General features: G+C 42.7%; 1 protein-coding gene across 4 annotated transcripts in view; it reads left to right on the top strand.

Annotated features, from left to right (window-relative positions):
• Nucleotides 1–21935, top strand: part of SLC23A2 (solute carrier family 23 member 2) — a 68281-nt gene that overhangs the window by 17553 nt on the left and 28793 nt on the right. Inside the window, exon 2 of one of the 4 annotated variants that reach the window (XM_086628125.1) lies at nucleotides 1348–1482. The exons of the other annotated variants lie outside the window; for them this stretch is intronic. The gene's annotated coding sequence lies outside the window, so the exon portion shown is untranslated. The remainder of the gene's footprint in view (nucleotides 1–1347; nucleotides 1483–21935) is intronic. 4 annotated transcript variants of the gene reach the window in all.

Below are 21935 nucleotides of genomic sequence, written 5' to 3' on the forward strand. Positions count from 1 at the left end.
AGCTGGGGTTAGTAAACTGGAAAATAATCCTTGAGATATGTAGAACAATTGCGATTAGTTGATGAACTCTTAGAACCCTACCAGCTCCGAGTCATGATCCAGATAGCTTGAAATTAGAGCAGTGTTAAAATGGAGATGCACTGGAACACATTCAACCTTGGGCTAGCAACGAGGTTAAACAAGCCCTGAGATTATTATCATGGATTTAAACGAGCTTTGGTAAAGATGGCTTTGGTAAAGATGCAAATAGGAGCTGAAAATGTCTTGTCAGAGCCCTGGCGATAAGGGAAGTAGTTAAGACTGCGATTCTCAAGGATGGGTTGTGCTCCTGCTGTTTCTTAAGAGGCTGCATTCACATGGTTTAAAATCCATCCCAATCTGTCACTTGTCTGTAAGCCCTGCTCTAAGCTAGGCTCAGATTTGGGGAGCTGCCTTCTGCAGGCACCTGGCTGTCAGCGTTGAGTAGAGGTAAGGAGCTGGATGGAAATGAGGTTCTCTGAATACGGGCCTCTTGCTCGTTCTGCATCTTCAGTGTGGGAACAAATCTGTAGGAAAACCAGCTTTTCAAATTGTAGGGTGGTTTGGGCTGGAGGCTGATGGTGACAGCAGCGATTTAAGCAGCCCCCATGAATCACCGGCTGCGCACCCCCAGCCCTGCGGTGACCCCTCGGTGCTGCTGGTACCCCAGTGTCCCTGTTCGGATGGCTGCTCGGCAGTGAGGTCAAGGAGCTTTTTTTGAGTTTGCCCACAAAAGACGTGTTTTTCTACTGAAGCCAGATCTGTTTGGAGAATTTTCACCTGCTGCTTCCCCTCCCTGAGCCACGAGTAGACCTGTGTGTACATCCCTAAATATGCACTGAGTGGTGTATGGGTTTTTTTTTAAAGACTTCTAGTATGAGGAATTTTTGTCTTCTGTAGTTGAAGCTAACAGGGAGTTGAATTCCAGTGCAGAAATAAAACTCGTGTCTTTGTTGGTATTATTTGGTTGGAGGCTATTTCTTCAGGGGGAGTTTAAGATAAGGCAATGGATTGAGGATTTTTTTACTTTTTTTTTGCCCCCCTAACAGAGAACTTTGTGGATTTTCCCTGGTTGGTTTACAAGACTCTAGAAAATGCTGGGTTTGTATGCAGTTCCTATTTCACAGTTTTTTAAATGATAATGGACTTTCTTATTGGACTATGAAATGGCTTGTTGTGCTGTTAATGTTGGTTGGAGAGGGTGGAAAACTAAATGGGTGAAACTTTACCCACCTTCAGTATGGATTCCTGCAGAAGTGGCTGTTAAACTGCTCTATTGACCGAATCTGAACTGCAACAGTTAACCTCTTCTGGTCCTTGTGTGTGCAGGGGGAAGTCAGCTGGCACACCCTGGTGAGCTGGTCCAGTTCACAGCAGACACAAACCTCTGTCCCAGGCAAGGGGATTTTGGGAAGATTCTTGCTGTGCCGTAGCTGTTCCCGTCAGCCTCTTTGTGTGAACCACGTAAGAAAAATAATAAGAAAACTCAAGCCTGAAAAGATTGTGTGGGGCCATTTCTTCAATAGATTTATTTGACTTTTGAACGCTTTTTTATACATTTATCCTTACAAGAGACAATGCAGATGGCTGCACAGAATGGTTTTTCTTCCATTTAAGATGATGATTCATGTCTTGCTGGAAAAATTTATTTGTATTAAGTGTTCTTATTTATGAAGCCTTAGTGGTCATGAAACGGTCTGACAGCAGTTAGTGTGTTTTATTTTACTTAAAAGCTGCAGGAAGAAAATATTGACAATCAGGATGAGTAAAGAGATGCATCATGATGTAGTGTAAGGAGGGAATACAACAAATCATTTAAAATGAAAGCTTTTTGCCATGTTCTCTAGCTATTCCTAGGGGTGAAGCGCATTAAGACATGGTGTTAACTTCATGGTACGACACGTAGTGCTTCTAGCAGTGCTGAGGAGCATATTTTCTTTGTGGCTCAACTGTTGTGAGCCATCTTATGCCAATGCTTATTTGAAGGCAGAGAAGAAATCTGATGATATTTGGCCGTTTTCAGGTGATGGGAAGGACATGTCTGCTGTTTGAATGGCCTCCTATTAGAAAGGAATCTAAATGTGGATTTCTTGCCGTGGTAATTTGGCTGTGAAAGGAGTAGCACTACCTCCTTGGGAGAGGGAATTGGGGTGTTGAAACATCGCTGGCACTCGGTGGGGAAAGGAAGTAGGAGGGAGAACTAACCTGCTAGTTAAGAAGGCTCCTGCTCTGGTTTTATTCCTTGCACTCAACATAAATCTCGGCAATTTCTGTTGCCAAACAGCAATAAAAATGTGTATGGCACCAGAAATACAGTGCGCTTAGCGATGCGCTGTGCTTCTCCTGGGGTTTCCTGGTCCAGTGTGCTCTCAGAGGTTTGATAAACCTATTTTTTGGTACTGAATGTTGTCTAGTGAACAGTGAGTCCTCGTTCGCCTTGCATCTGCAGAGAGCTGTGACTCTTTTCGTGGCTGTGCCCTGGCCCCGATGTTGAGTTGGGCCGGATGGGGTTTGAAAACTCGGGGTTGGTTTCGGGAAGGACGAATTGGCCACCGAGGTCCCAGCCCGGTTGTTGAGAGGGAGTCCCAAAACACACGTTTTGGTCGTCTCCGTCCTGTGCGGTGGGAATGTGCTGAAATACTCCGTGTTCATATCTGACAACTCCTTTTTATTAGCTGCAGAGGAACGGCTGGGCTTGAGGTGATGGTAAAACTAGTCTTTAACGGGCTTATAATAGAAATTCAAGGATCCAAATCTCCTTGTGTCTCAGTTCTCAGGCCAGAAGATGAAAGTGCTGGTTATGGAGAATGGGAGGGGAATGCACTTACCATCCGAGCATCTGGTCTTAGTTTTTTTTTTTTTAATTTTAAAAACTTACTTCAGAAGAGAATAAACTTTGTCTTATTCTGACGAAAGGGAATTTCTTCTCACAACATTCAGGCAGCCAGGATATTTTATTCTTCCCCTAAAACCTGTGTTGCTAACCATGTAATAAAATTGATGTATACTGGTAAGAGTGTGTCACGTGAACCTTAGAGTGATGGTAGAGCTGGATTTTAGCTTGTGTATTATGGAGACCGATACATCTTTCTTCTCTGAATGAGTGATGTTTTGATGTTGGACTTGCGTCAGCAAAACGCCTGAGAAAACAAGCTCTGTCTGATGGTTGTATTTTTAGGAGCAGATGGGAGCAAATTAGTCCAGTTGTAATTGTGTTTGAGGAGCTGTGAAGTAGCAGCATGGTACCTGTGAGTATTTTTGAACTTTTAGCCTCTATGTGGTATGAAAGCAATAACTGAACCTGCTTATTTGTGTTTGGATTTAACCAGCATTTGCTGGTTATCTCCTTTGTGATAAGAGGGACTGTTTTAATTCAGCACCCATTTCCTTTTCACTTGCTTTAGATGAAAATTGCTTCAAGTATGGGCTGGAATTAGCATAAATGGTGAAGGAGGTTGACTCACCATTATTTTGGTTTTGACTGTTTTGAAATGTGGTGACTCACCGAACGTGTTCCGAATGGCTGCATGGCCCCCAAATTTGGTGCTTGAATTTATTTTTAAATCAAACTATGGCAGTGCTCGTGTCGCTCCAACAGTTGGCCGAAGCATTTTGAGGACGTGTGGTAGACAGCAGCGCTGGTGTAGCAGCTAGGTGAGTAAAAGACAATTTTGGGGAGATTTTTATGCACTTATATTCCTGGGCATTAACCTAGTGTGTGGATGCTTTGAGTAGTTTGGGCTCTAAATGTAGCGACACGTTTTAATTGGATTGACTCTTATTTTGCACGGCCGTGCAGTGGCAGCCCAGGGCCATGAGGGCTGTGTTAGTGGTGTGCTGGCTGTTGGTGGGCTGGTGAGGTTGTAGAAGTGACAGGAATTCGGAAGCTTTAATAGGGAGGAACCTCAAACACTCGGTCTGCTGAGCTGCTCTTGGCTGTGTTTATGTGATGAGGTTGTTAACGTGCCGTTAGTGAATTTATCCCGTGAATTAATCCCCGTCTCTTTCTGTGCTCTGGATGTCGTTGCTGGCCGGGTGTTAGCAAGGGGAAGGAAAAGCTCACCATGAGCCAGCACGGTGTGCTGGCAGCCCAGAAAGCCAACCGTGTCCTGGGCTGCATCCAAAGGAGCGTGACCAGAGGTCGAGGGGGGGGATTCTGCCCCTCTGCTCTGCTCTTGTGAGACCCCCCTGCAGTGCTGCCTTCAGCTCTGGGGTCCCCAGCACAAGAAGGACACGGAGCTGCTGGAGCGGGGCCAGAGGAGGCCACGGAGATGATGCGAGGGCTGGAGCACCTCTGCTCTGGAGACAGGCTGGGAGAGTTGGTGCTGTTCAGCCTGGAGAAGAGAAGGCTCTGGGGTGATCTTATTGCAGCCTTCCAGTGCTTAAAGGGGCTCCAAGAAAGCTGGAGAGGGGCTTTTTACAAGGGCATGTAGTGACAGGACACAGGGCAATGGATTTAAACTGAAAGAGGGGAGTGTAGATTGGATCTAAGGAAGAAATTTTTCACTCAGATGGTGGTGAGGCACTGGACCAGGTTGCCCAGAGAAGTTGTAGATTCCCCATCCCTGGAAGTGTTCAAGGCCAGGTTGGATGGGGCGTTGAGCAACCTGGTGTAATTGGAGGGTGTCCCTGACCATGGCAGGGGGGTTGAAACTGGATGGTCTTTGAGGTCCCTTCTGATCCAAACCATTCTGTGATTCTATGCTGGAAATCTTTGGTCGCTGGAGTCTACCATTAAGCACATCTTTACTGAGCACTCCCTTTCTAGCACAGAAGTAGTGATCCGGAGGGTTTCTTTTTTGCCTGGCCTTGTTCCTTTGATCACTTTCCTGTACTGTCTTGTATTTAAGCATATAGCTCAGTGTTTCTGTTTTGTGCTTTTAAAGAAAAAAGTGTGTATATGTTCTTATCAGTGTTGGAGGTCCGGTAGAATATCTCATAAAAACAGGCACGTGACTCCGCGTCATGACTTTCGCTTTTTATTTAGAAGCTGGGAATGGAAATAAACTGCTGCACTGCAAAGTTTGCAACCTTTCTTATTTTGTGTGCGATATAAAATGCAAGTGTCCCAGAGTTAATAGCACTTAATGGACCGTGCCATGATAAGGTTTGAATTTCTGTGGAGTCTTTGAATCCCAATGGCAGGAAAACAAATTTGTAAATTCTGCAATTTTTGCTCTGTTTATTATTTGCCCTTTGTGTGGAGAATCCTGTATTCAGACCCTTACCCGAGCAAAGAAAACACATCCTTGTTTTTGTAGATCGTGTACTCTAAAGCACCAGCTGCTTCACAAGTTATAGCAGCTTTTTTTTTTTTTTCTTTTTTTATAGAAAATTAATTGTTTCTGAAAGTTGAGCTAGATGTTCCTGATGCAGGAAGCATTGATCATATTTTAACAGATGGGAGTTTTTGATAAAAGCTTAAAGAGTGCAGTTTACTGATGAGCATTTCGTTGTATAAAAGCCAAACCAAAGGAATAATTGGCATTCAGACTGACAAAGAAATTGGAGCTCCAGGTCCCAGTTCTGTAGGATCACACTGCAAGACGTAATTGCAATATTCTCACAGTGTTCTGCCTCCTTTCATGTATGGGAACAATAACAGTTATTGGTTGTTTGCTGATATTGGAAGTATGTATTTGCGTGGGTATCATTAAATTTTGTGTACGGAATTTTGGGAAATCATACTGCCCATAATAGTTATTATCAACAGAATTTTACAGGACTCTGGGTTTATTCAGACTGTTAGATGCTCATTGGTTACCTGCAGTTTATTTGAACTTTCTAGTAGATGCTTTAAGAACCCAAACAAAAAAATTATATGGACGAGGGGGTGGTTGGTTTTTTTTTTTTCAATACCCAAATTTTGTGGTTTTGTTGTAGTGAGATAGTGTATCTATTTATTTTCTCTAGCCGGATACTGAAAATGGAATGGGAGCAGCTCAATTTGTGCTGTATTCATGTTAGAACATAGAAAAAAAAAAATCTGGCTTGGTATAAATAATTATCTTTAGTGTTGATGAGCCCTACAGCTTGAATTTTCCTGGACTGTGAGTCCCATACTGAGGTCTGTAAACTGAGTTGGCTCTTACAGGTGAGGCTTTCCTTCTGTCTGTCTTGTTTGCAAATATCAGAAGAAGCAAAGGATGGAAGCCCGAGGTCTTTTTTTGAGATAACGTGATCCTTCTCGTAAAAACAGAGATCTAAAAAGCCCCTTCTGCAGAAGGGGCAGAACTCCTGTAATCCCAAGCCCTGGGTCTTGTAAACATCCATCGCTAATGAGCCTTCCTCTTCTTCGGAAGGGATCAAACGTGTTTAATGCTTTTCATCAAGGTGCCTGATAAGGCACAATGGAATGAAGCAAAGCTGTCGGTTAAGCCTTCTATTAAGTTTCTTAGTATCAACCACCCTAAACCCAAAGGCTTTGGGCAACCTGGTGTAGTGGAGGGTGTCCCTGCCCATGGCAGGGGAGTTGGAACTGGATGATCTTTGAGGTCTCTTCCAACCCAAACCAGTCTATGATTCTATTGTCCAAGCTCTCCTCCGTGGCTGTTTGGTTTCGGCAAAGCTTTCGTGATCATTGTTAGCCTCGTTTTTAATCTGGCAGAGGTGCACTGTTCCGGGCGTTCTAAACCCGCAGAACGGCGTGCCGAGTGTATTAACATCCGAGACTAATTACTGTTTTTGTTCTGGAGGCTGTTGTGACAGATAATGTTTTGTTGAATGGCAGGTAATAGATTTATTACGGAGACGACGCAGCATGTGGGTACCTTCAAAGGAGACTCTATCTGTATTGGTCTTTTCTCCTCTTAATTATTCAAATGGAAGATTTTGTTTGAGGGCAAAATGTATGCCTAAATGATATTACTCCAAATAGCAGCAGCAAAGAATTCTCCCGTTTTAAGTGATGCCAATTAAGTAAGAATAATTGCGATTATAGTTTTTTATGTCGCACTATACAGACATCTGCAAAAGACCCCTGAAAACGAAGGAACCAGTAAGGTACAATATTGAAACCACAGTGTGTTGGCTAAAAAAGGTCTGTTTTACTGGCAAAAATCACAAAAAAGTACTCCACTAAATGTTGCCAACATGCTTTTTTGTAAAAGGCATGTCTTGCTGAAAGGAAAAAGCTTTCCTTCAATAAACTATAGTTGGCATAAATGTTATTGTAAGTAATGTGAACTCTGTCAAAATATTTTATTTTTTTGTGCTTTTCCTGAGCTATCAGTTTGGTATTAAGTGGACTGTTCCCTTCAGCTGGAGAAGAATTCACATAGCCTTCTTCAACAGTTTTGTTGCTTGTAGGGATAGTTAATGCATTAATATATATTTAACACATTCTTTCTTAACCACTTACGTACAGAGAAGCATCTTCAAAGCTACTGGACTAAATTACATCCTCCCTCTCTGCAGGGTAACGTGTTGTATGACGTACAGGTTAGATGTCAGCTGAGTTTCAACAGGTCCTGGTTGCCTCCTGCCTCTCCTGATTGACCCTGTGGAGTCAGAGGGCTGAACTGGTTGACTTCTGGAGCCACGACCACGACTGCCGTGCGTGTGGGTGCTTTCACCCGAGCCTGCCTGGAACACCAGTACGGGAAGTTAACCAGCAAGTCTGGTTAAACACAAGCCTGTCTCTATAAACACTTCCAGGCTCGTTGTGAAATAAATAAATTAGTAATTGGTTGGCTCGAGGTGTGGGAATCAAACGCGGGGTTGCGTACAGTTGGTTAGTGTGTGGGCAGAGAGCAAGTAATGCTGGTTTAACTTAAAAATCGTTAATGGCAATCAGGGCTTAAGTTTTCCCTGTGGCTATGAGAAACCCAGCTATGCTTAGTGACCAAACCTCATGGGACAAACAGTTGGTCAAGAGCTATCGGGAGTAATAACAGCATCTATTATTGTTTATATAACTAATAATAGCATCTATTATTGCTAATGTAATTAATAATAGAATCTATTATTGCTCTGTGGCACCCGCAGATAATCTGCTTGTTCCCTGCCTTTTGCCAGTTTCAGTAGAAAGAAATTCTCTTGCCGTTCTGGAGGTTGGCCCCACGTAAGGACTTGGAGGTTCTAGAGCCCAGCGTGGTGACAACTTACCTCTTGGAAGGTATGGGAGCACCTATGTCAGGATTGTGCTCCCAGCAGTCTGAAGCCAGAAGATACTTGGCCTGCAGAACCGAGGGTGCTGCGTAACACCGCAGAGGCTGCCTGCACGAGAGCACACGAAGAATCATGCTGTCTCTCCCCCTCAGTGCTTGGAAACCTTGAAACATTTCCTCTTCAAGCGGTATAAATTTGCTGATTATTCTCAGGAAAGATTTCTTGAAATAATCTTGAAGGAATGAAAGGTCATTGAGCAAGGAGGGCATAACTCTCCCGACTGGATAATTAAAAAGAAAATTAAAAAGTGTGCTAAGTTGGAGATTGACTTGTGGCTGTGCTTTGAAGATTAAAAAGGCTTTTTCATTTCAGAGGAAGGAGGTTGGGGTTGGTGGGAGGAGGAGTTGTGGCTGCTGGAGCAGTTGGGCAGTGCTGTGAAGCTGGATTTGCCGGTCACTTACTGAGCCGTGAACGAGATGCCGGAGTCACCGGACGGACGTACCGCTATCCGCTCGGTTCCCCCCATTTTAAACCATTTAGTCTTGCAGCTGGAGTTTTCAACCTGGCTGCTCGCTATTTAGTGCGGGTAGATTTTTAGGCATCTGAGCAAATTGTGTATTGAGTTGAAAACTTTATGACTTTTTTTTGTATAAACACGTTTTGCCTTTAGAAAATGAAATAACAGCAACTTCAGCTAAAGGATGGAACTTTCCGTATTCTTTGCACAGCCTGTAGCAAGATGAGTCTGCTCTTTTTTTCTGTACAGAGATTTAACCTGCACTTTTGAAACGATTTACAGTCACAAAAATGAGAGAGAGAGAGCTAAAATACCAGTGTGCCAAGTAAATGATAACAGCAAAATAATGCTAAAGTAAAACCAAAAAATTACAAAATTACGACTTTAGCAGATAACACCAGCAGAGATTTCAACTCTGGACTCACATGAATTCGCGTATCCTCTCTGGTTTGTGATCTGCAGCATTGAATAGGTCAGAGCTTTGGGGCAGATCATGGGTTTTTGCTCGTGGCTGGAACCCGTGAGTGCACCTAGGGTGTGCTTCTGTGGCGTGATGTTTGAGAAATGAAGAGATTAAAGTCAGAAATGTGAAGTCTAACTGTAGAATTTCTGTTTGTAGCTTCTTAGGTGTAGGGTTATTAGATACTTGGGCTTATTAGGGCAGTGCTGCTGTGACTGAGTTACTACATTCTTGAGTTTGGGCCATAAACTGTTGTTTTGTAAGCATGTGTTGAAGCTGACAGCATTTCCCTGGGCATCTGGGGACAGCTGAAGGTAGTGATGCTTTAAGGATTGCAGTCAGCAACGTCGCGTCGTGCCGTGTTGACCAACAAACAGGTTTTACTTTTTCCAGTTCTTAGAAGAAAAATGATTTGAGTTTTCGCCTTTAATTATGAGCATACCTGGAGGTCCAGAAAGGATGTAGGTGTCTGACTTAGTTTATGAATACAATAGCACGTCACAAAAAGTACATTCCTTCTCCATTAATTTTTGAAGCGCTTTGATCCGTGCCTGTAGAGTATATGGCTTTGGCTTCACTACTCTTTTGTTGTTGTTTTTCCTTGGAAATAATTTCTTGCCCAGAAATCATCCGTAGGTGTTTTTAATGACACTTCCAGCTTGTAATTACTTCTTTACGTAGACAAACCGTCGGTCTGCTTTGATGTACGTCTCAGACCCTACATTGTCCTAACAAGTATTTAAAAATACGCAGTGACGGGAAAAGTTCTAAGAAACACTGTATTACATTAAAGCTGTAACTGGCTTCAGGATACAAGAAGAAAAGAAGTTGGGCACGAAGCATTGTGTTCTCTAACTGGAGAAGTGCAATTCACTTAGCCTGGATCGCCTCTGGGTATTCTTCCTGTTCCAGGAGAGGGATGTACGTCTTCATGGGTTGAGTCACGTACAAGGGGTATGTGTAAGTAGTACCCAGGACCATGCACTGCTCATTGAACTAAACAGGAAGCTTTCAGAGCAATTTCAGTAATTCTTTGTGTATATTTGATACGGCATTAGGGAAGAGAATAGTAGATGTTTTCAGATTAAAGCATATCTTCTGGTAAGTGCTTTTCCAAGGATTTTATAATTCGACGGATTTGTGAATGTCTCTGCAAGATCAAACTTAATGGCTTAGTCTTTCTGCTGTTCCAAGTTGTACTAATATGTGATGCCATTTGCTTGTGTTCGCTGTGTTATGTTAAGTGTATTCCAGAAGATGTTCATGGGAGTCTGCTCTATAAAGTGAATCTCTCCACTGATGTAAAAGATTATGTGTTTGCCATGACTTTGGTAGGAACAATACTTAAATTAAGAGATTGCTACAGAGATGTAGTCGGGAGATTCGTTTGGCCATCATAAATGGGGCATCTTCCACCTCACCCTCCTGATGAAACAGAATGTTCTTGCAAAAATGTGCTTTTTCTGACAGCATTGCTCTAAATCTGCAGTGCTGGAACAGTTTTTGTTGTGGTGTTGAGAGTTTTTTTTGGGTGTAGGGGGGTGTGGGTTGTTTGGTTTTGGTTTTTTTTTTAGGTAAGTTGTGGAACAGAGGACCTCTTCTTAACAGTTTTTCAGTGACTGCATCAGACTTGCCTTCTCTAGTTGTGAGTTTTCTTGTTGTTACCTGGCGATGGATGAAGGTTCAAAGGAGGGGTTTGGTTACCAGGTGTTTGCGGTCACTGAGTCACGTTGTTATCAGTTTTGATCACATGAGATAACCGTTGTATGCCATCCCTATGCACAAGACATGACTTTCAGTACAGTGGGAATAGGTGACCTTTGTCCTGCTTCTTGAGTGCTGCAAAACTAGGGAATTTCACTCAGAATTTCTGAATATTCAAACTCGGAATGTTTTCTGTAAATTGTCAGTTAGCTTACCGATGTGTATCTCATAGCAAACATTTGTAGTTTGACTAGGGCACTCTGAAGTCTTTGTTTCCTTCTTAAACTGAACAGTCTATGTCTGAGAAGGCAAAAAATTGGATTTTTTTCATAATAATCAGAAGTGAACTCCTCCTAGGAGTAACATTCTCAAGCAAAAGAAGTGCTCCCATCAGTTTAAATTTCAGATATTAAGCAGGTAGTAAAAATGATGACTGGCCCTGTAGGATCGTGACGGCAACGCTTCCTGCGCTGAAGGTAGAGCAAGATAAATTGTCTGCTGTGATTTCGCTTCCATCAATAAAGTGCAGCAACACATAGAGCGTCTCATCCGTTCATTCCTGCCTGTCTTTCGCAGTGTTATGGAGTTTGAAGGTGCACTGTGAAATATTCCACTGTCTCGAAACAGTAGTCACAAGAGTTATATGTTGAATGAACATTCATCTCAAGTATGGCAGTGATTAAGTACCTATTCACTGCAGGGAATTTTAACCAACCAGCCTGCGATTAGATCTGTCCAGACTGTCGGTCATGGAAGCTGGGTTTGAAGTGGAGGCATCCAGATTAGTAGGAAGTTTATTTGAACTAATTTATTGAGTCTAAATACTAAGCCATCAGAAATAAATCTCATGAATGACGAAATTCTCCGCTCACCACTGATGAACTTGGGAGCGATTAGTCTTAATGGTAAGGTAAATAGACAAGTCTTGTTTAATTGGATACTTAAGTAATGTTACTTGCATTGAACTCGATTATACTTTGAACTTTGATATTCAGAGCGAGCAGCATTTGACTTCCTGCTGTTTTTTAATGCAACTGTTGAAAAAAAGAGACATAATTCTGGGTATTGGTGTTAAAAAAAAAATAAAAAATGCAAATGGCTTATTTCTTTCCAAACCTTGCGGTTTTTCTTGCCATTGATCGCTGCAGCTCCCTGTAAGCACATCAAATGCCTTGAATATAAATTTCCAGCATATTCCTCAAAAGTATTGTAGATGAATAATCTTACAGGCAGTCTGAGGACCTGTGGTGCAGGAGTTTATCTTTTATAGTCTTAAAACTTAAGGTATGGTGGTGCTTGCAGTAAGGGCTGTCAGCTTTCTCCGTATTGAAACGAGCAGATGTTTGTGAAAACATTTGGAATTCAGAAGTGAAAAACAAAGAATCTGATAATTGGAAAAGGAGCAAGCGGAGGAGGAAACTTTCCAACATCTCTTTATAGTGGAGATTAAATGCTGGAACATAATGTGGTTTTCTATACGTGCGCATTGTGTGAAATAATTAGTGGAGATAATTGGCTTTCTTCCACGCATTCTTCATGACCGAGAGCGTTGCACGTACCAAGCGCCCGCTCTCAATTAAACGTGCCCTGCTCAGGAGCCGCAGCTTTGATGCCAGAACATGCCGAGTTGGGCTCTGCCGACGACCCGCAGCGGTCAGGTCTCGCTCCGGCGCCACGCGACAGACTTTTTTCCCCTTGCGTAACGCCGCCTTCGCCCGCCGAGCGCAGGGAGGCAGATGGCGCCAGCCGCCCGTCTTCCGCCGGCACAAATTTGGGGTCAGAAGCTGCGTTTCAGGTAAAGTGAGCATCCTACCCTGCCTTCGAGCGCTGCGCTCTGGGCCGGCTCTGGGTTGCGCCCGAGCGGCAGAGGCGCTGCGTAGAAGCGTGGGCTGTGCTGTTTGCTGGTGGCCTCTTTGGATTCTTGCTGTAGCAGTTCCAGGGGTGATGGTGTCTCGTTGATGCCGCGAGCCCGTTGCTGTGTCTGGAGAGGTTAACTGCTTCCCTCGGCGGGTAAGAAATGGTGTGCAAAGGATAACTGTGATGCACTGAATTATAAAGTGATGTTTAGCAGTGTAAGGGCAGCTTTTAGTGCTGCCCTCCTGCAGAAAGACTGGTCTGGGAGAGCAGAAGAGATTCGTGCAGAAGGACTGCACGTTAATTAATGGGTTTGGTTGGTGTTGTTTCAAGTCTCTCACTTCTGTTGCTGCCTCCCTTTCTGTCTCACTTTCCTCTGCATCCCTTTATGTCACTTGTATGCAGCATTTTCCGTTAGGAAAGTGAATGAGCCCAGCACAAGTTGTGCGACGTGGTTTCAGTTCTTGGTGCGGCTGTGGATTGCTAAACCTCGTCGTATGGAACAGAGCTTTGAGATCTGGGACCTCTTGCAAACTGGCTAATTGCTAATAAAAATATTTCCATACAAGTTGCACAACGGAGGCTCGTGGAAATGCTAACTTGATCAAGAAAATCCCAATCCTGATTATAGCTGCTGGAGTCAGGCGTGTAAATATTTACGTGACTTGAATTTTTGGGCACCCCGGCTGGTTTTTCTCCCTGTAGCTCTGCGGGTTGGTGTAAAACACTTGAACCTCCTCGTCCGGGTTGATCCGTACCCACTCCGCTGTTACTCAGACCGTCCGTTCGCTTTCCGTGCCCGTGGCAGAGACGTGTAGTAGCGGTCGATGACCGTGTGGTGTCTTCCTGCGCCCAGCCGTTGCGTAACGCGCAGAGATGGTGATTGGACACGGTGCAGTTATACAATGCCGTGAGCCCAGCCGGCTTATAAAAGTTCTCCTTCGGTATGTCTGCATCCCTCCAGGCTGCGGCTTGCAATTCCAACTGGTGCACTGAGCATCGCCTGGGAGGGAGGCGGCGCAGGAGGCGGCCGCTAGAAGTTGGTACAGGTCTCTGGAGGTAAGAGCTGCTTTGAATTCGGGTGTTAATGGGGATGATCACAAAAATTTTACTGCTTTAGTGGGGGAATTTTGGAGTAAGAAAGCTTAAACCTGGCAAACTCAGGGTTTTAATAACTAAGTTTCAATATCTTAAAAGATTTGAGGATTTAATTTCTCACTTAAAAATTGTTACTGCTACAGAGAGAGAGACTCAAAACTATTTTACCCTCTTTCCTGTTTATCTGTAAACTTTGCCTTCCTTTTAATTTTTAAAATGGGAGAAATTTCAATGAGGTTTATGTAGTAAAAAAGGGGTTTTTTAGTAGTAGTATGTGTTACTTTTTATGTAGTAAAAAAAGTACAGCGTCTTGGTTAGTTTTTGAAAGTTTCTCGAATTCCAGATCTTTTATTAAGTACTATTAACTGGAAGTGAAATATTTGTTTCAAGACAAGTCTGGTAGATTAACTCAGTGTAAACTTTTTCCAGTGTGTGATCAATTACTGGTTTTGTATTGCTTACTGGACTATAATTGTTCTCTTTCAGCGAGGAGTGAGGGTCTTTTGAAAAGTAGATGTAGGAGTGCCTGAGCCTTTGGGAAGGAGCTTCATATTCAGAGTTGAAGCAGTTGGCACGTTACCCTGATTTGCTTAATGGATTTTTTCCTAGACTAGTCTCCAACTTCACCTTTGTTTTAATGTGATTAAGGTTTAGGAAAAAAAGTAGCTTTCATCGAATTGCCAAGCAGAAGTACAAAGAAAGCCGAGAAAAGAACCAGTGTGCGCTCAGGTTGTTTTCGGGGTGCCATGAAGGAGCTTAATGAGCTGTATTAACATCCGTAATAATGTGGAGGTATCTGAATTCCTAGATTATTAATGCCCTGCAGGGAGACTGTAAGGACTGTACAATATTATAAATCAAGTTAATGTGTGCCATAAACAGGGAGGGAGGTGTGCTGTGCTGCAAGTAAGACTATGGAGTAGTGATGTGTTTTATAAAGAACAGTGATATGCTGTTTCATTTTTATTTTCCGTGAGCATCGTCGCTATCTCGAGAACGCCGCAGGTGTCGTTTGATATCAATCACTCTGGGTCAAGCTGTAAAATTGTAATCTCCTAGGTTTTGCGTGCGCTTCTGCGAAATGGGATTTTGTGACTTCTTCTGCGTGCTTCTGTCTTGGTCTTTCGTTAGGACTCCGTGAACGCAGACCATTGCACACACGTTGATGGGATCACCTGTGGAAGGTGGCGCACATGATGCACAGGAATTTGGCAAAACTGTTGCCTATTGGAACAATTAAATGAGAGAGTAGTGGGGTGAAAGATGAGCGAGGAACAGCTTGACCAATAATGTCTTTGACCAAACGTACCTTCAGGTTGACCAATACTTATTGGAAATATTTGCATTTCAGGTATTTTGGTTTAGAATCGCAGCCTAAATAAACTCTTATTTAATAATTTGAGTAACCAAACATGTTTTTGAAAGCTGTGAGTTCCTTTGTTAAACATCTCCTTCAGTTGGATTTAAGTCCTCTTCTCAACAAGCTCATTCACACAGAAAGTTAATGAGATTTCGCTAATGTGCTTTAAATCAACGGAAGGTTTGAGCTCGGCATAACTTTCCTGCCTGTCTTTGTGTAGACATGCCCTAATAACGTTGGTCAGTTATTAAGACATCCTATTCTGGATGGCAGTCAAAATACCAACTACTTAAAAATTCATTAGTGCTACAAAAAAGAATATGTTTGCGCTTTGAAGACGGGCTTTGAGGTGAAATGAGAAACTTCTTAAAGTGCCCATCAGCTCTTGTTTTTTAAAACCTAAATGTTAGGAAGTCTGGGCGTATTTAAAATAGCAGTACTTTGCCTGCTTCTACTGCAGGTGAAGGGAAATGATGTCTTTTTGTGAAGTGCTGTGTTAGGAATTTGATGTGTACCTTTCTTTTTTAAGTGTGACTGTAGTTTGCTCTTGAGCGGTGGGGAAAATCTTCTCTGTAGTGTTTAAAGACGTGGTAGTGTTTTAGTGCAATTTCATTTCCTGGGAAGGAACTCTGGGTGCAAGAGGCACCTGGTAAAGACAAATCACGAGTCTTTTTCGGACCAAAGAGGCTCAGTTTCAAAACAGCCTGAGGAAAATCCGGTCTTCGGACTAAAGCAGGAAGATGGTTTTTACATGTAGCGACAGAAGATGAAGTGCAAGTGCTGTGCAGCTTTTTTCACATCCGTAAGATGGTCAACATCCCCTGGAAGGTTGGGAAAAAAACACCCTTTGGACACACTTGTGTATCTGGAGCAGTTTTTGAGGTAGAGGACCTCGCGGGTGTCGTGCCAAGTACCAATCTGGGGATGTCACACTCGTAGCCAGCACTGTGAAGTAACTGAACCTCGTGGTTGTGGGTCTGCAGACAGTACTTTGATTGCATCATGTGAAATACTTGTTGGGCTTTATTAGCCTTCCTGATGAGATACTTGTTGATGAATCCTTTGAAATGGGGAGGACCTGTTTGCTTTGCAGGAAAATATCAAGCAACTTTTTGGAAAACTTTGGGTAGCAAAGTTGCTGCTCGTTTCATTGCGTGTGGTTTGGTCATTGATTTATCTAAACCTCCTTGATAATGTATTGCTTAATTTTTAAGAATTTCTCAGAAAGAGTTTCTCAGGCTTACTGTATTTGTGCTGTTAAACAGCAGATGAATGGCTGTGGCAGGCAGGCTGGAGAGCTACAGGGGGAATCTTGTTCTAAGGATCTTCTAGTATTAAAAAGAGCATAACTCAGGACTTGTAAAAGTGAGGACAAATAGAAGTACAAACCACAGTGCCTGTGGCTCCCATCTGATGCACAGAAGACAAGATGTGTCTAATGAAAGGGAATCTTTAATATCCTAATGGCACAAAATCGGTACAGAAGTTTTGTGCAACAGGCTTAACAAGAGCCAGTAGCAATCTGGAGAAAGCTGCTGTTCCATAATTAACCGGGAATTGCCTTGCTTTTGTGTAGAATTGTGCGTCTCGCCGGGGGTAGCTGTACCCTGTAAGTAAACTTGGCTAATTGGAGTCTCCACAAAATTCCTTAATTGTCTGCACTGCCAGTCTTGAAAGCCCAGAAACACTCCTGTTTCCCTCCCGGGTTTGGTACAGTGCTTCCATGAAGGAGTTTCTTTCAAAACTTCCCTGATCTCTTGGCATCCATCCTGCCGCCTTCTGCAACCATCTGCATCTCCCTGGATACGCTCGTGCCGATCCGAGCTGGGTGTCCGCCTGTCCCACTTCGTTGTGGCTCTTGGTGAACGTCAGCTGGCAACCAAACTGTAAGCACCCCTGTCCTGCAGCATGCCCTTTCTCTTTGATATGTCCCTAGTGCTGTAGAGTAGTATTAAATGCACTTTTTTAAACTAAACAAAGGAAATCTGGTGCTTTTCTTACTGGCTTAAATTCTTCATAGCTGTCCAACACTACAGGAACTGAGAATTTATCTTCAGTCGTAGTTTACAGCGTGCTCTTTCCAGAAACCACTCTGCAGTGCTCACAGTGTTGGGTACTGAGCGGGCAAAGTGGATTTTATAACTGGTTTTATCTTCTGCTCGGGCTCGGTTCATTTTCACAACAATATATCCTGACGTGCAGGGAGTCCAAGTCCCTTTTTGCATCTCTGTCTTGTGCCTGTTGCCAAAAATACAGTCTCAGATGTAGAGGATGCCTTGATTTGTAGTTAAACACATCGTGTGCTTGAGTTTGAGATGCCAGACACTTGAAACTGCCATTGGAGATGGTGGAACTGCAGATGTGCTGCTGTGGTTCAGGTTAATCACCTCCAGGGTTTTGATTTTTTTTTTTTTTTAAATGTAGGTGAAGCTGACCTCGGTGGATGTAAGGTTGGACAACTTCTGGCTGAGCGTCATCTCTGCTTGCTGGAGAAAGTTGTTGTTATCCACATGAGTCTGACAGCTAATTACAAATAATAAATTGAAGATTGTAATTAATCTGTCACTTTACTTTGATGGTAATCTCCATAATGCTCTTGGCTCTTCAGCCATCTGTAAAAGCCAAAAAGGTGCTGGATTGGATCTGACACCGCTCCTTCCTTGAAGTGGTGCGACATGTTCACCAGTGACATACCTACACGAGTGCTCCTGGGAACTTTTCCATCCCTACCCTCTAAAGAATGTGCTGTTGCATCGCCAGCTTTTTCTAACCATGCCTGTAGTGCTTCCTTTATGAATATTTCTCTTGCACAGCAGCGTAGGGCCACCAAATGTAGGTCAGTTCCTGATTTTCCGCGGTGGAGGTGGAGAGGAGAGGACCGTGGCTACTGATTAACTTCTGAATTCTGTTTGACACTTCTTCTGTGCTGAGGGGTAGGAGGGAATACACTTACCTTTCAAACCACAGCTATAAGGTAGCCAGTTTCCATTTGTCTTTGCGGACAGTTCTGCCACTGTATAGAGCAGTAAAACGTTTGTGATCATCCAGCAGCTTCTGGCTGCAGCTGTGGTTTCAGGGGACCTGGTACCAGTTCTAAAATTCCATGGCCCCATCAGGCAAAGCACTAAATGAGGCCACTGGAGCTGTGTACAAACTCTGTGCCCGTTGCTCGTGTTTGCTGGGTCTGCTGCCTCCTGCCCATTCAAAGCGGCCACACAAATCGATGTGCAAAGTCTAAAGCATTTTGGCTAACGTCTCAGTTGATAGAAATTTGAGATCCGGTTGGAATTGGGAACGACCCTTGTGGTTTTCCAAAGTTTTTGTTTCAAGTTTGGAAAATAAGGAAGTACATAGAGCTGCTTCCCTCTTAAAGTTTCTGGGGGGAAAAAAAGCCCTGCATCATTCTTACGCTTTGGAAAAACAGTAGTTTTCAGAGTTGAAAGTCATCGTGACAATCATGGGGGAACCTGAGGTCCAGACTAAGCTTCTTCCAAAGGGTTATCCTCTGGATCTGCTTCTTGCAAACAGGGGGCAATGAGCTTTGTAGTGTTGACAATATATGAACACAGCCTTGTGTCCCAGTCCTGGTGCTCCAGTCTGACAGTACCTGACAAACTGGTGACTTTTCTAATGAATGTTTTTCAAAAAAAAAACCCAACTCTCACTGTAGAGATGAATGCTATCACGGAAAATTAGATTTTTTTTTAAATTATTATTATTTATCTTTTGTAGTTGTTACTGAGTATTCTTGAACTAATAGGAAAAAGTAGGGAACATTTTTTTTTTTTGGTGGTTCAGCCAAGAACTAGATCAAATGATGCTGCTTTCAAAGAAAACGGTGCCTGCAAGGGAAGAGACGTATATATTGCGTTCTCCTTAAATGGGGTTCATGGTCCATTTTTCCTTTCCATGCTAATAAGCTCTTTGTGTATATCTGTGTCTTCTGCCCTGCCTAGGTTAACTCTTGAATCTGGTAAGAGATGAGTCTTCAGATTGTTTTTTTGGGCAGACTTGCATGCACTTTGGTACCTTGTGGAATAGAAGCTTTTTGTGTAGCCTGTCTTGGTATATGGGCAGACTTCCCTGTAGGAAAACCTTTGTTATATGCTTCAGTGAATGTTTTTATTTACAGTAGAGGTTCCAAAGTAATGACTTGCAGGCAGAAACTGCAGGAAGAAAAAGAAAATCATGTTTAATTACAGTCTTGCATTGTACATCTCCAGCTCTCATGGTTTTCACTTCTTTTTCTTTCAGGGAACTTGGAAATGCATTGTAACTTGATTAAACGAAATAGGATCTCTCTTGGTAAATAGCAAACGTGGTATTAGTAGTCACAAAAATGCAGAGTCTAAGAGTTTTAGACATAGTCTACGTTCTTAGAGTCTGAGAACTACCGTGTTGTGTCAAAGCAGACACTCCTGTGGCTTTGTGTCCTGTCCCGATGGTTCCAACTCTGGAAGAAGAATTGTGTGTTGAAGATACTGAGTGACCTTTCCCCAGCTCCAATCAACAAGGAAGGTTTTCCTCTTGTGAACTTGCACCTGGCCTATCCCCAGCAGTAGTAGGCTATTTGTCTAGATACTAATCTTATCTAAAGCTTGTAAACCCATGTCAGCTTTTGGCCTTCCTGGGTTAATCATGTATGAGCACTGAAGATAATTCGGTATAGAGAGAGATGAATGTTAATCAATGTCCTGGTGGAAATTTCACTTCCAGCCTTTCCATCTAATCCGAGCCGGCGGATAGTTCATTGTACTGTGTGTACATAGCTGGTGTTGAATTTTATCTCTGACTTTTCAGCTTCTGATCAGTTAGATTTGTTACAGAGGGCTATAAAACGTCTGAGTCACCGTGTTTAGCTGTGCTCGGTTAGTGGGATGAGAGATCTGATAAAGAAGAGTGATATCTCTCAGATAACCTCATCTCCTGCTGCCTAAACATTTCTGTTTCAATTTGGTGCTTCTGATTGCAGAACAAAAGTATTCTGAAAATCTCTGGTTATCATCCGTGCCGTGAAATGTGAGTTTAATTGCTGAGTAGAAACAAGAAGAGTCTGGAAATCTGTTCTCCTCGTTTTCCTTGGACCGCCCTCCCGACACGCGTGTGTGTAGTGTTTGTGTGGACACACACACGCTCCCTCTCTCTAGGAAAAGTAGCACGAGGCCATTTTTGCCTGTTAATTAAGTTGCTTGTTGTCACCCAAACACTGTCGTTCCAGCTGTTGTGTTGCAGCTCTCAAGAATTAACACAAGGCACAAGATATTTGCCTGCTCTCCTGAAGTTCTCAAGAACAATTCCTGAGGAATGATCGCATCTTCTGTGAGAAGATAGCAGTTTTACTGTTTTGCAATGCAAAGTAAAATGGGATTATATGGTCTTTTCTTTTGCATCAGTGGAGATGCTCGCTAATGCTAACTAAGCAGCTTACCGTGCCGGAATACCTTAAACCAGATTCCTGAATGGCAGCTTTCCTGCTGGTGTAACTCTTTCCCTGGTGGTTGTTGGCGTGGTTGTGTTTGGTGGGGAGGTGTAATTTCTGCCCTTCCCTTTTCCTTTCCAATCTGAGATGATAAAGCTGCCAGAGTAAACCACGCCTGTCTCCGTCGCTGATTTTCTTGGAGAATAAAATATGTCTGCATTGACAGAAGAAGGCAAATTCAGTTCTTTTTTGTGTGTGTGTGCTTAAAAAAAAATCCCTCCTGCCTCTACAGTAAAAGCTAACAAAACCCTTAAAAAAACAAAAAAAAAAAACCCAAAACACCCAGACACCTCCACTGCCTCCCAAACCTTTGAGTAGTGTCTGTCTCTTCCTCCTCTGTAGCTTAGGCAGCTTTGAGACGTATGTTCCTGTAAGGATTTGAAGAGGCATCACCAGTTATCTGTGTGCAAACTGGGAGGCAGACAAACTAATTTAAAGTTGCTGTGTCTGGAGATTTTCACTTTCGCAGGGAAGTCTGTGGTTATTGTAAAAAATGGGAATGACTTTTTTTTTTTTTTGGAACAGCATGACAATGAGTACTCAAACTAGTCGTCTTCTTTAGTCTTAAATTCAAGTGAGAAATAATTAATCATGGTATCTTAATATTTACTTTAAGAAACAAGTCTTAATTAAACCCTTATTTGAAGGCACTATTTTCCATTCTGTTTTGATTTAATTAGCTTCAAGGGTATCTCAGTGCCCAAGTAGTATTTCTTATGTATATTTTCTCTCTTGAAAAGTTACATTGCTTTGAAAGATTAATATCTCTTTCACCTCAAGTAACCCGAATTTTCTAGCAAATGAGCAATTAACAGCTATTAAGAGGTTCTAAAATATTAGTGCTCTGTAATTTTTCAAACAGAAAAATTTTGGTTTTCTAGCAGAAAGGGTCTTTGTCAAGCTTCATTATTATTGCAGTTATGGTAGACGTTTCAGCTGCTGGTGTTCTCCTGAGCTGTGCTTTGGAAGGGAAGTTCAAGAAAAAATCCAAACACTACTTTTTTACTTTTTAATATTTTACTTTCTAATATATTCTGTGTTTTTTGAATGTCCGCTAGCTGCATTTCCACCTCGAGCAATTAAATTGAAAACGTCATTAACTTGCTTTTGAAGTAACACCAGTGCGCAGTGGGTTTTGCTGCTTGGAGGTGTTCCTGGTTTTGCAGAAAATTTTGCTTGATATGATTTTGAAAAGGCCATTTTTCAGGTTCTGTCGTGTACTTTCTTCTGTAGCTTAGCTTGTTTCATCCACAGGTGTCTGCAGCTGCACTTGCTTTTTTGACACAGGTTGAAAAACTTGGGTTTGTTGCAGGATTATCTGTGCTGTCTTGTGGGA

This window comes from Tauraco erythrolophus, chromosome 29 (assembly GCF_009769465.1).
Source record: "Tauraco erythrolophus isolate bTauEry1 chromosome 29, bTauEry1.pri, whole genome shotgun sequence".
In the NCBI taxonomy this organism is placed as follows: Eukaryota; Metazoa; Chordata; class Aves; order Musophagiformes; family Musophagidae; genus Tauraco; species Tauraco erythrolophus.